General features: G+C 38.9%; 1 protein-coding gene across 1 annotated transcript in view; it reads left to right on the forward strand.

The window, feature by feature from the left end:
- Nucleotides 1–12,735, forward strand: part of LOC122808147 — a 644,680-nt gene that overhangs the window by 319,180 nt on the left and 312,765 nt on the right. The gene's annotated exons all lie outside the window — the stretch shown is intronic.

Below are 12,735 nucleotides of genomic sequence, written 5' to 3' on the forward strand. Positions count from 1 at the left end.
CTTCACTGTCTGCCTTATTTCCTTGTCTAAAACAAAAACAAACAAACAAAAAAAAGAACAAGTAAAATGTAAATAATTATTTGCAATAGTTGACTCCTAGGTCAAATTTCCTACAAGTTTCTTTACATTTATATCAAATTCAATTTCTACATCCAGAAAAGTAACCTTAAGCTATAAGCTTATTAAAAGTAAAATGCAAAAAAATACATATATAAATATATATATATATATATATATATATATATATATAAATATATAAATATATAAATAAATACATAAATAATACAAGGTTACTAACCACTTCTTGCTTCTCTTTTCAAATGATAAACATATTGTCAATAAATCTCCTACAAAAAGCCACATGTTGAAAGAAGGGATAGGAAAAAAATAAATAAATTTCCCACCTTTTATGTATTAAATTAGTTATTCTACACTCATATTGTGGGGAAATGATGTGTAAAGAGGATCAAAATCAATATTTTCTGTTAGGGCTTCATTGCCTTAAATTCTCCACAAAATACAAATGTCTTTAAATTTATAAATGGACAGGGCAGTGGTGCAGCGGTAGCATTGTTGCCTCACAGCGTCATGGATTTAATATAGAATATAAATAAACTAAAATATATTCAGTTTTAGACCTTGCACTAGCTACATTTGGTGTGTTATGTGGGGGAGGGGTGTGTGTTGGATTCTTATGTGTTTTCAGAATTGCAAACCCTCCCCATAAACTAGGAAACTGCACTCAGAAAAAAAATAAAGGATTAGAATTTTGGTAACATCCAATCTAATTGTGATAAGATTTCAGTACTAACAATGAGGATTTTTTTTCAATTCATGCTTAAACGTGCCTGTGCTGTATTGTTTACTCAGACTTAGCTGCATGGCCGCAATATTTGTGTTTAAATGGCCACAATTACTTGATAATAACCTAGCACTTAGAGTTAATATTGAATACTTTAGTGTTAACATTCACCTTTTTGTATTCTTTTTTAGAAAATATGCTTTATGTTTTCTTGTTAAATCCTCATTTCTTATAAATAATATAAGTGACATAAAAGAAAAGAAACATAATATCTAAAAGAAAGACTAGGGTCAAGTTAAAGACCAAAAACTATAAATTTGGCTCCAGTGATGGCATATATAGTAGCCATACAATGATTTATTAAAACAAAAATTAAAGTGAGCTTTAAAAGATGATTAAATATTTAGAAGTAAAAACAAATTGTACAAAGTTATGCATGAACTGAAAATTACCACCTATGTAAAGAACAACCCAAGGCTTTTTATAATCATGTCAGAAACCTAAGAAGCAATACTCTAAATTGCTCTGAGCTAATACATAACAAACATTCTCATTGCTTAAGACACAGCCAAGATACCTGCTGATAAATTTATCATTAACAATGTACCCTTATCCCCTTGCATAATAGTATCCTTACACCTTCACCCATTTCACCTCAGAGCACCTCATGAAGGTATTCTCAAAGGCTAAGAACACAAATTGTCAGGCTGCCCTTTGTTAGTACCAAGTACATCCTTATAGACTCCCAACTAAGCATATTCAGTCTCAGGCTCTGCTCCAAATCCAAACCTGAAGTGTGTCAACTGCTGTAGTTGTCACACTTCATAAATGAGGGGGGACCTAGCAATAATCCTGGTAAATCTAGGCCTATAAGCTTACTCAGTCTTACCTGTCCGGCAATGGTATAAATCATTACTGAACTTATTAACAAGGACATCGCCTGTCTATAGCAATTATTTGCCTCAAATTTGTTTGCATTCATTAAAGGTAGATACTACCTCTTAAATCTATTGGTTACATTTGAACAAGTCACGGATGTACTTCATGCAAGGCAACCAGTGTACCCTGCATACCTTGACATGTCACAGGCCTTTAAAACCATCTCACATTCTGATATGATAAACAAGATAATCAAACTGATTGGAATTCCTTGTTATCACTGGTTAGCAAACTGACTGGTCAAACACAATCTGTTACTGGATAAGACATGGTCTCACCAAAAACAGCTGTTAATAGTGGCCTCCCTCAGGGATTGGCCCTTCATCCACTTCCCTTTAGTATTTACTTTTCTAATGTCAAAGCCAGTTTTAAGCACCAGTAGCTGTCCAAGCTTGTGGATGACTGCAGTCTCACAGCTATCATGAGCTCTTTGGCTTGCTCTCAGATTGTCTAAGACAGTATAATGCATACAAATAAATGGTGCCAGGAATGTAGCCTTCAGACAAATGACAATGGATGCTGTATAGTGTCCTTTGGTAAACATGGGCATTCATGCTACTAAACAGAGATGATACCCATTTGACAATTGATATAGCTGATAGGGAACTAACCGGTTTCATTGACATTGAAATACTGTTTTTAATAGTAATTTATATATTGCTGTTAGAAAATATTATCTACCAAACTGATTACCAAGAGTATATCTTCTAGATCAAGAAAAGCTACTATCCCTCTCTGTTCCTCATTCATTAGATTTATAATAAAATATAATGCCCTTTTAAGTATGTACTTGTTTAAACATATAACTCATCTCAAAAGGCCAAAGGGTTTCCTCAAAAAAAAAGTCAAAGCTATGTCTTTCATGTGCTACACAGACTCCTTTAAAGCATTTATCATTTTGTCTCTTTCTTACAGACATTTTTTAGGGGGATCTTTGCCTGAGCTACACAGCACCATATGTGACTTCCTACACATCTGTGAAAAAAAAAAAAAAAACTCCTTAAACACCTCCTCAAGAGAATTAACTTCCACTAAAGCGTGACCTAATAATTAGACAGAGTCATACACTTTTGTATTTTTGGCTCTTCAGTACATATACTATGTGCATAACATTTCTTCCAAAGTTGCCATAAATGTAAACTGACATAAAAGCTTATTTCTATGGCAACAATAACAACATAATACCTAAACAAGTTATATATAAATACAATTCCCAAAATTAGTTCCTTCCTATTCCCCCAGGGCTAACCTAAATTAATAACTATTCAAAAAAGAAAGAACATCAATAAAAAGACTCTATAGTTAAAAATGTAGATATGTCTATAAAATGGTAGGAATTAATATCTGAAGTAATATTAAAAGGGAAAGAAAACATTTCAAATACTAGAACTAGGACTTAGACTCCTCCAGCTCTTCTTAAAGAAATAATCGCAAAATATCTGTGGCAAACATGTATCAAGTATCTAGAAAAAAATGAATCCCAAGGATCCTTTTGTTTTCACAATGTATCCCCAGTTTCTGCTACAGGCTGTTCTTTCCTATCAAGCAGAGTACTTTTTAGTAACCTTTAATTCATGTCTGGATGATTGGCATGTGGTCACAAATTTTCACTGGTAATATGTGAAGGAGGTGCACTTATTTGGGGACATTGTTAGTCTTCCAACAATATTTGGTAACATGGCTTAGCTTGTTGATGGTTGCCTTTGGCCGTGCGCGTAGTAAGAACCTATGAAATGATGACTGTTCTATACCTTAACATATTGTGCTCTACAGCTTGGGTGTATAATGCTCTTTTTCTGTCTGAATACAACAACACCAGTACTTCTCATTACTAGATAGAATTTCAGATGAACTGATAAAGGTACTGAGTTTTAAATTGTTTACAGTATACACTCTTACTAAATGTAAGCACAAAGGACACATTCATGCATGGGTCATATTTCGATCTTTTTTATTAACTGTATGAATGTCATTTATTTTATATTATGCTTCTTCCATATGCTTCATGTATTGAATAATAAATTATCAGCTCCATCTTTATTAAACACTTATTTCTTTTAAATTTTGATTGAACTGAAATTTTATTCAATCCAATATTTACACAAGTACAAATAAATTAACATAGTAAAATGCATAACTATTTACATGTGCGTACATCAGTTCTTGTTATATATACTGCTAAACTGCAATGAACTTCCATAAACTGATCATAGAACACAGATTCATATTTATCTGTTAAAGAGATCAGTTTTATCCAGCTATTATAAACTTGGGGTTATTTTGTTTGTTTATGTCTTAATAGTAAATATTTCTTTATGACACACAGCATTGACAGTATTTATACATTTTGTAAATTAAGGAATAATCTCATTTTTCACAGTGTTTGTAGTCATTTTCCTGGCTATTACTGGCTGCAGAGAACTGTAAATTGAGACTTAGGTAGGCATCCAGGAAATGAAGCATTTAACAACACCAAAAGTTTATTGAATATGAAATCAATAACCTCAGTGCTTACAAGAAACATTTTTTTAGAAAGGTTCTAGAACCTTGCAGTCATGAACTGGGTCTATATCACTTTGTCAAAAGCTGAATTCAGAGAAGTACTATTTATCAAACCCAGTTCAGCAAAAGCTTATTTAAGAGAATGATCAGTTCAGCAAAAATTTTCCAAGGAAAAAACTATTAGGCCAGCTACCGACCATAATAAACACAACAAAATGTAAAACTCTGCAGTACGGGGGAGGTTCACACCCCCAACTAAATATACCAACTCCGAGATCACAGTACATTGGGGAAAAGGGCAAATTCCTGATGATGGCCAACCATGTCCTTTCCCTGAGAAAAAATTCACTGAAACAATCGCTCTCTTAATTGAGCTTTTGTTGAATTAAGTTTGATAGTGATCCACTGAATTCAGCTTTCAACAAAGTGATATACACCCCATGAACCATATGCAGTCATCTAATTTTCCTAAGAATGTACACCTCCAACAACCAATCAAAAATTGCCTTCCTTTTTGTATATAAATTCAATTCCATAAAATTCCAAGAGAATAATCAACAGAGATGATGTTTTTCTTCTTTTTGTAGATGTTAAAATTATTGTTATATCTGTTGTAGTTAAAGTTGAGCAACTCATTTTATATCATAATCACAATAGTTAAATTTCATATGAAACTTATTGTTGTTGATTATTTTAATATTTTTGATAAATATTATCTCCATATCTCATGAATTTTTTCTAGTTTGTTTAGAAAAATAATAATGTCTGGATCTATTTTTTAATTATATCTGACATTAGGTCAACATTAGAGATTAAAAAGTATCTATAGAGCTTTAACTATAAGCCAGTTATCCACATCCAGATCATAGTTACCAATTACATTTTCAGAATTAAGGAATTTAATCTCACTTTAACATTTGATATCAAAAAGCAAATCCCTATTGCTTAAGGTTAGCATTTTTTAGTGCCAGTTTCTCCCCAGGTTTAAATGAATCACTGTCTATTGCATCTACTTTACAGATTAAGACAAGGGAATTATAAATATTTATGTATGTACAAATACGTTTTTGTTTTAAAGTTCTATGAACTTATAGTATGAAGTTTATGCACAAATAATATGACTGTAACAATATCAGCTGTTTTAGTAGTACTTTTAGGGTTAATTATTTTATTGGGTAACTTAATTGAGTGTTTATTCAATTTCCTGTGACATTTGTAATATGAGAGTGTATCAATTTCAGTGGTCTTACTTGTTTATTATTCTGATGAAGTCCCCCATTGAAGGGATGAAAAGCACTCACTAAAATGTATTGTTTTACATTTTTTCCAGCTTCCACCATTTTAACTTCCATTAGGCATTATTTATGAGTTGTAGACATTGAAAATATGTTATATTTAGGCTCTTAGATCATCACCAGACTTGCAGTCATGGAGACCACTTTGAAAACTATCCTAATTTTCCTAAAAGAAAAAAAAAGAACTGTTTAGTTAAGTCACATACATAGACACAGCAGTCAGATGAATTTTAGTTGTGTTGTTAGAATAGTCACAGAGTCTCTTAGCAGTCAGATGATGGACCAGGGAATTAAACAATGGACTGCAAAAAAGTAATAATAATAATAATAATAATAATAATAATAATAAAATTTAAGAAGCCCATCAACAGCTCACAGCTTCAGTCTAACTACAGGACTTAAAACTATCCCTAATATGTTTATAACTAGTTTTCTTAAGATTGTTCAAATTCCATGTTCTATAATACTCATTATAATAAAAAAAAGACGGGGTGTATTAACATGGCCTCTTCAGACTGTGGCCTGCATTCTGTCTCCTACAAGCTGATGAGGGGAGATCTATGCCTGGCATACAAGGCATTGTTAAACCTCACCCTGATGTACTCCTCATATCTGCAAATCAAACAGCACCAGCATTACCCATTCTAAAGACTAAGACCTTGGCTGTGATATAAAAGGACCTGTTGGAGAAATAGATATGTATCCCAGATACTACCATTCTCCGAAACAAACTCCCCATCCATGTGAAGCAGAGTTCCTCCATAATCCAATTCAAGTGTAACTTGGACAATTGGATGGGAACTGGAAATTCATCCCTAGTTTGGCACATCTGTCTCTAATGGACACAGGAAATGTATAAATGGTTAATTTCCCAGACTCCTGCTTGTAAATGTTTCATCTCCCATTGCCCTGCTTATACTGACCAAGGGTGCCAGAATTTGTCAGAGGGTTGGGATGCATGGCTAGGCTTAAAAAGACCTTAGTGGTTGTTAGCCTAGTGCACAACACTGAATATGTACATGATGGATATTGGCAACACTTCAACATTAAGATATCTGAATGCTTAAAGCGTAAATATATTCTTACTTTAGGGAATATGTAATATGTTTTAACAATACAGTATAGCTAGAAATATATAATTTACTTCATGTTATTAAAATACAGAGTCTAAACAAGTAATCTGGAGCTAAAATTTTAAGCTTGCTGCCTTTGGGAAAAGCAGAAATTTGAAAATTCTTTTGATCAGCCTAACTGTCTGCTGATGGTCATATTTCACACCTCCCAAGTTGCCAATTAAGACAAACAAAAGACTACTTTGGCAACACAACTAAAATCAAATAAGGCTTTTCTTTCTGTCAAGTAAAAATCCTGACAAGTGACTACTATATGAAATAAAGATTTTTTTTTAATTAGGTTAAAACATAGAATGTAATATTAGGAATAGGGGAATTAAAAAGTGAATAATTATGTGAAGACATACTGCTACATGAATATTCAAAAACAAATCATGCTGTATCTGTTTGCATATTTTTCTGACACCTCACACTGCACTATTTTTCCTCTTTTAACAAGGAACTTATTTCGACAGGTGAGTAAATAATTATATACATACTTTTTGACATTAGATGAGCATACACCTAAAAAATGCAGCATATAAAATAGGCAAACTCACTGGGCAGGATTCACGAAGGCTTGCACGGAGTCTAAGAGTAGTGTAAGACTCCATGCAGCCCTCGCGATCCAGGAACAGCCCTAAATTCCATGTAAGAGACCAGCTAAAACGTCTCTTACACGGAGTGGGTGTGGATATGCTAATCACCTCACTTGCAGCCGAAAGGCATGCAAATGAGGTAGATTAGTGATCCAGGAAGCCCAAAGCAGCCCGTGTAAGAGCCGTTTTAGCTGCAGAAATGTACTCAGTTGACAACTGAGTATGTTTCTGCAAAAAACACAATGGAGCCATGTCAGCTCCAAATAAAGGGTGCATATGTGTCAGGCAGCATGCCAATGGCCAAATATGTGGCCATTGGCAAGGTACCCCGATGCAAATATAAGAAATAAATATTTTTTTTTTTCGGCAAACTGGCTGCGCTATATAAAACATAAAAATGAAGGTTATAAACCCACAAATGTGGGTTTTATGCAATACATGGATTTACAATGCAGGGACCAGCAGAACAAAAACAACATGGCCAACGTTTAGTGGTTGCTAAGGGGGGAAGCTGAGTCTAAGACATGTAATTAAGCATTAGTAGGCAATCTGATGTAAATGAGTGTTAGGATACTGAATTCCACTGTCACATAGCAAATGAGCAGATTCTGAATAGTGTAAGAGATACATAAGGGGGAGGAATAGAGTAGGAGATAGGTGACATCACAGGGGGGAATGGCAGAAAGAAATGCAGTTCATTGGAGGTCAGTGGTACATGACAGATGTCAGACACATATCATGGAAAGAGGAGTGCCACAAGATAAGCATGGGAAAGTCAAGAAATGGAAGGTGTACACTGTTGCTTACACCAAAGTTTCTTGCTGGGCATGCATGTGCACGTGTGCACACCATGAGGCGTGAGTAGGGCAGTGTGCATGCGTGTAAGGCAGACTGAGCATGTGGGAGCCTGTTGGCAGACTTGTAAGACTGTTTGCGCTGGTGTGTGCATGTTTTAACCCGAATAAGCAGATTCTGAACCATGTAAGGCTACTTGCTGAGGGTGGTGACAATGCAAATGGTGCCAGACAACCCACAGTGAGGAGACGGAGAAGAGTGTACAGGCCCAGAGTCACCTACCACGGGTTACATGAGCTGGAGATAGTAGAGCGCTATAGAGTGGACAGAGACTTCCTGCAGCAAATTGTCGAGCTGTGCAGGCCACGCCTCACACACAGAACCAACAGAGGGGAACCCATCCCAGTGGAAACCAAGGTATGTGTTGGCCTAAGAATACTAGCAACAGGTACCTTCCAGAGACCAACTGGTGATATGATGGGGATATCACAGGCATCAGCCTACAGGGTACTGCACCAGTTCCTGGATGCCATGTCAGCACATGTCGGTGATCATGTATATTTCCCCAATGCCCGTGAGGTATTGGCCAGCAATATGCATCTCTTCCAGCAAATAGCGGAATACCCTGAGGTAGTGGGTGCAATAGACTGCATGTACATATGCATCAAAGCACCAGCCGGTGAGCGGGGTAGGGCCTACATTAATCGCAAGGGCTTCCCCTCCATCAACTGCCAGGTCATGTGTGATGCCCAGGGCATAATAATGAATGTGTGTGCTGGCTGCCCTGGGAGCTACCATGATTCCCATACCTGGCATTTGACGCAGCTGTACCAGACATTTGCCAATGGGGACATCCCACATGGACACCTAGTGGGGGATGCAGGTTATGCACTGGAGCCGTGGCTGATGACACCCATCAGAAATGCACACACACCTGAACAGGAACTCAATAATGAGGCACACTCACAAACACGTAATGTAATAGAGCGTGTGTTTGGGCTGCTCAAGTCACGGTTCCGGTGTCTGGACACATCTGGTGGAGCCTTGCAGTACTCACCAACTACATGTACCCAAATTGTCATGGTATGTGCTATGCTACATAATATGAGCTTGCAAAAACAGCTGCAGCAGGACCAGCATAGGGCCGGGCCAAACAGCCCCCCACCATTGCCAAGGCCATCACAGGCAGAGCATGACTCGGAGGAGGAACAACCTGAGCCTGCCCCAGTAGGCAGAAGGAGGCGTGCCCAGTATTCCCTGGCCTTGGCAAAGAGGCAACACATAGCACATACACTGGCTCAGTAGGAACCCTGGGAATGATACCCCTCTCTGACTCAATCATATAATAACAGGGATGCCTAAAATGACACAACCTGCTCTCAAACATGTACAGGGAGTGTAGTATGTGCATCCAACAGAGGCAGCCCTGCAGCACCACCTGAGGCATGAATGCCATGTGTTAAGCAATGTAACACCATGTAGTATATGCACAGTTGATGACCCTGACTAGCATCCTACCCTCACCAAGCATGATGCCACAATATGATGATGAGATGATCAATTGCAATAATTGGCTGAAGTATTGCAGTTAGTCAAAGGGGATCCAATGTGTGCCAGCCTGGGATGACATGCTGAGCATGACATGATGCTCCACCTGCTAGGGGTGGCGTGCACCTATCAGTCCAGGCCTTATGGATACTGGCAAAGGCTGCTGTTACCCACAGCGTGCCCTGAATAGGTAAGGCTCAAAACACAAACTCACCTCCATAGGTATCACAAGGGATAAGAACCTAGATGTAATGCTACCCAATGCCAGAAGTCTAAACAGAAAGATGCATGCAGTCTAAACTCCCCCAGTATGGAGAATGTTGATATCTGTCCTGTAATAGAAAACTGGGTCAAGGCTCACAACAGCACCCTAACACTACCAGGTTACACCTCATACTGTGCTGTACAGCCTCAAAACATGGAACAAGCTACAAAAGGAGGGTGACTAGCAATAATTGTCAAGGATAACCACACCCCCATGTTGGTACCACAACAAGAAGCAGCATGGACTAGCCATGGTCAAGTAACAGTGGCTAAAACTGCCTCCCAGTTTATAGCCTGCTACAGACTACCATCCTAACACCAGGAACTGCAACTGGCCTATGTTGGAATACATGAATATATCAAGCCCTCCAAACCACATTATATTGTGTGACTGAAAATACCCAGACATGGACTTGGAGCATTATACTAGCTCCAACACTGTAGGACAAAAGTTCCTAGAATCCATAAACCAAAATGCCCAGGAAAAACGTACCACTCCCACAAGAGGGGTAAGCATATTGGATGTGATAATCAACAACATGGGTACTGGATGGCAAGATGAGAAGTGTATCCCTCACTGGTAAGACCAGACCATAGAGTAATCACACTGGATATACACATCCTGACCACAGTCCCTGGCCAGAAAACCACAGTGAAAAACATGTGTAAAGCAAAAGTTGCACTCCTCCAAACTGATGTGGAATCCATTAAAGGCCCTGTGCAGGTGCAACATATGGGCCACACCTCAGAACCTGTTATACAGGCATTCCATGAACACTGCCAGGAATGCTTGGATTATGCAATCCCAAATAAAACCAAGACACAATGAAATACATGCAGGCATCTGGCATGGTGGACTCCAGCCATTACCAAACCATGCAAGAGAATGAGGAAGCTACTACATGATAGAGCAAACATAAAGAGGGAAGTAATCACTGATCAGTAGTATGGCAATAAAATATGTCCACACATAGAATCCAGTAAGGCCAGTTACAACAAGTTGAATCTGTGAATCTTGAGGCAATGTTACACCTGCCCCAAGTACACAGACAACCCTGAACTCCCCCCCAAGAAATACAAATATATGTGAGAGATGCAACCATTTATCCAAACCGGAGGCTGAGCTCCCTCAACTCAGTACTGTCAAAACTAGTCAGGAGGAGAAGGTAACCACACACACCACAAACCCAGTCCCACATAGACCTATAACAACTGCAAACCAAAGACATAAACACAGAAAAACATTCCCGGAGGCCCTAATTACAAACACACCACACCAACAGAGGCCTCCAAAGCAGACACCCAAGCAACCACAACCTCCAAACATAGCACATGCAACACATAGTACACAAAGATGGTGTGCCAAACAGTCACAGGGCAGAAGGAGAAACAATATGCCTGATACAGTTGTAATAGGTGACTCCATAGTCAGACACACTGCTGTCCCGCTCACCAGACTGAACAAGGGAAAGGGTACAGTAAGCTGCCTGTAGGCTGCTACAATACGCCACATAACACAAGTACGCAAGTCACCCCAAAGCAAGTAGAAATATGATGCAGTCATTGTCCATGCTGGTGTGAATGACCTGAGATGTACCTCCCTGGACTACATGAAAAGAGACATAGATGAGCTCTCCGATTATTGTAGTCCAGGCCGGTATGACACTGACTGTTTGCAGCATCCTATATCACCAAGAATGATGCCACAGTACAAACACAGAATGATCAGCTTTAACAAGTGGCACAATTACTGGTGTCATTCCAAGGGGATCCAATGTCTGTCTGCTTGGGATGTCATGCTTGACAAGCCACGCTGCTGTTCCAGGGATGGCTTGCACCTGTTACCCCTGGGCGTCTGGATATTGGATAAGGCTTTTGCCACCTCCATAGAGCCTTTCGTAGGCAAGGCTGAAAAGACTAACCCACCACCCTAGAAAACATAAGTGGAAAGAAACATAAGGGTAATGCTGACCAATGCCAGACATGTAAACCTCAATATGCATGCTCCCGAGGCCCTCCCCAGTATGGAGAACATTGATGTCCGTGCAGTGACAGAAACCTGCAGCAAGCCTCCTGACAGCACACCAGCACTACCAGGTTATACCTCATATCATGCGTTATGGCCCCAAAACCTGGACCAAAACATAAAAGGAGGGGGGGTATCCATATTCAGCACAGACACCCATACGTCCAGGTGATTGACAATGCACGAAGCATCAGAGACCACCCATGTGCAACTAACTGTAGGAAAAACTGCTGTACAGTCTGTAGCATGCTACAGACCACACTCTCACACACAGGAACCCCACCCAGCCGTCCTGAAGACACTGGACAGTATGAATGTCCCACCAAATACCATACAAGGTACTCACAAATTACCACATAGGTGGTAAACCATTATGTATGGAAGGAGTAATCAGGGACCTAGGGACACAAGTGGACCGTAACCTGGTAAGTGACACTCACATTGCCAACGTGGCTAGGAAGACTGTCTATATTGGACACCGTATCATGAAAGTTTTCACATCTACATCAACAGAGGTCATTGTGCCCCTATACTATTCTCTTATCAGACCCATAATCTAGTACAATGCCTCATTTGGGATGTACCTTACCTGACACCTGCAGCAGTTAGAAAGACCTCAAAGATACCTCACCAAGAGGATAAAGGGTCTCAAATATATGTCATATGCTGCCTGACTGTAGACACCCCAGCTGAATGCAGTCACATACTGCCTACACAGAGGCGTTGTATGCCTGTTGTACAAGGCCATGTCCAACACAGGAGTAATGGACATGCTCCACCCCAGAAAACCCAAAGCCATCGGAGCTGTGAGAGTGAGAGATGTCAACCTCAACACATAATGAAATAGGATGTG

Source organism: Protopterus annectens, chromosome 8.part0, assembly GCF_019279795.1.
Source record: "Protopterus annectens isolate FY-2018-M chromosome 8.part0, PAN1.0, whole genome shotgun sequence".
In the NCBI taxonomy this organism is placed as follows: Eukaryota; Metazoa; Chordata; order Ceratodontiformes; family Protopteridae; genus Protopterus; species Protopterus annectens.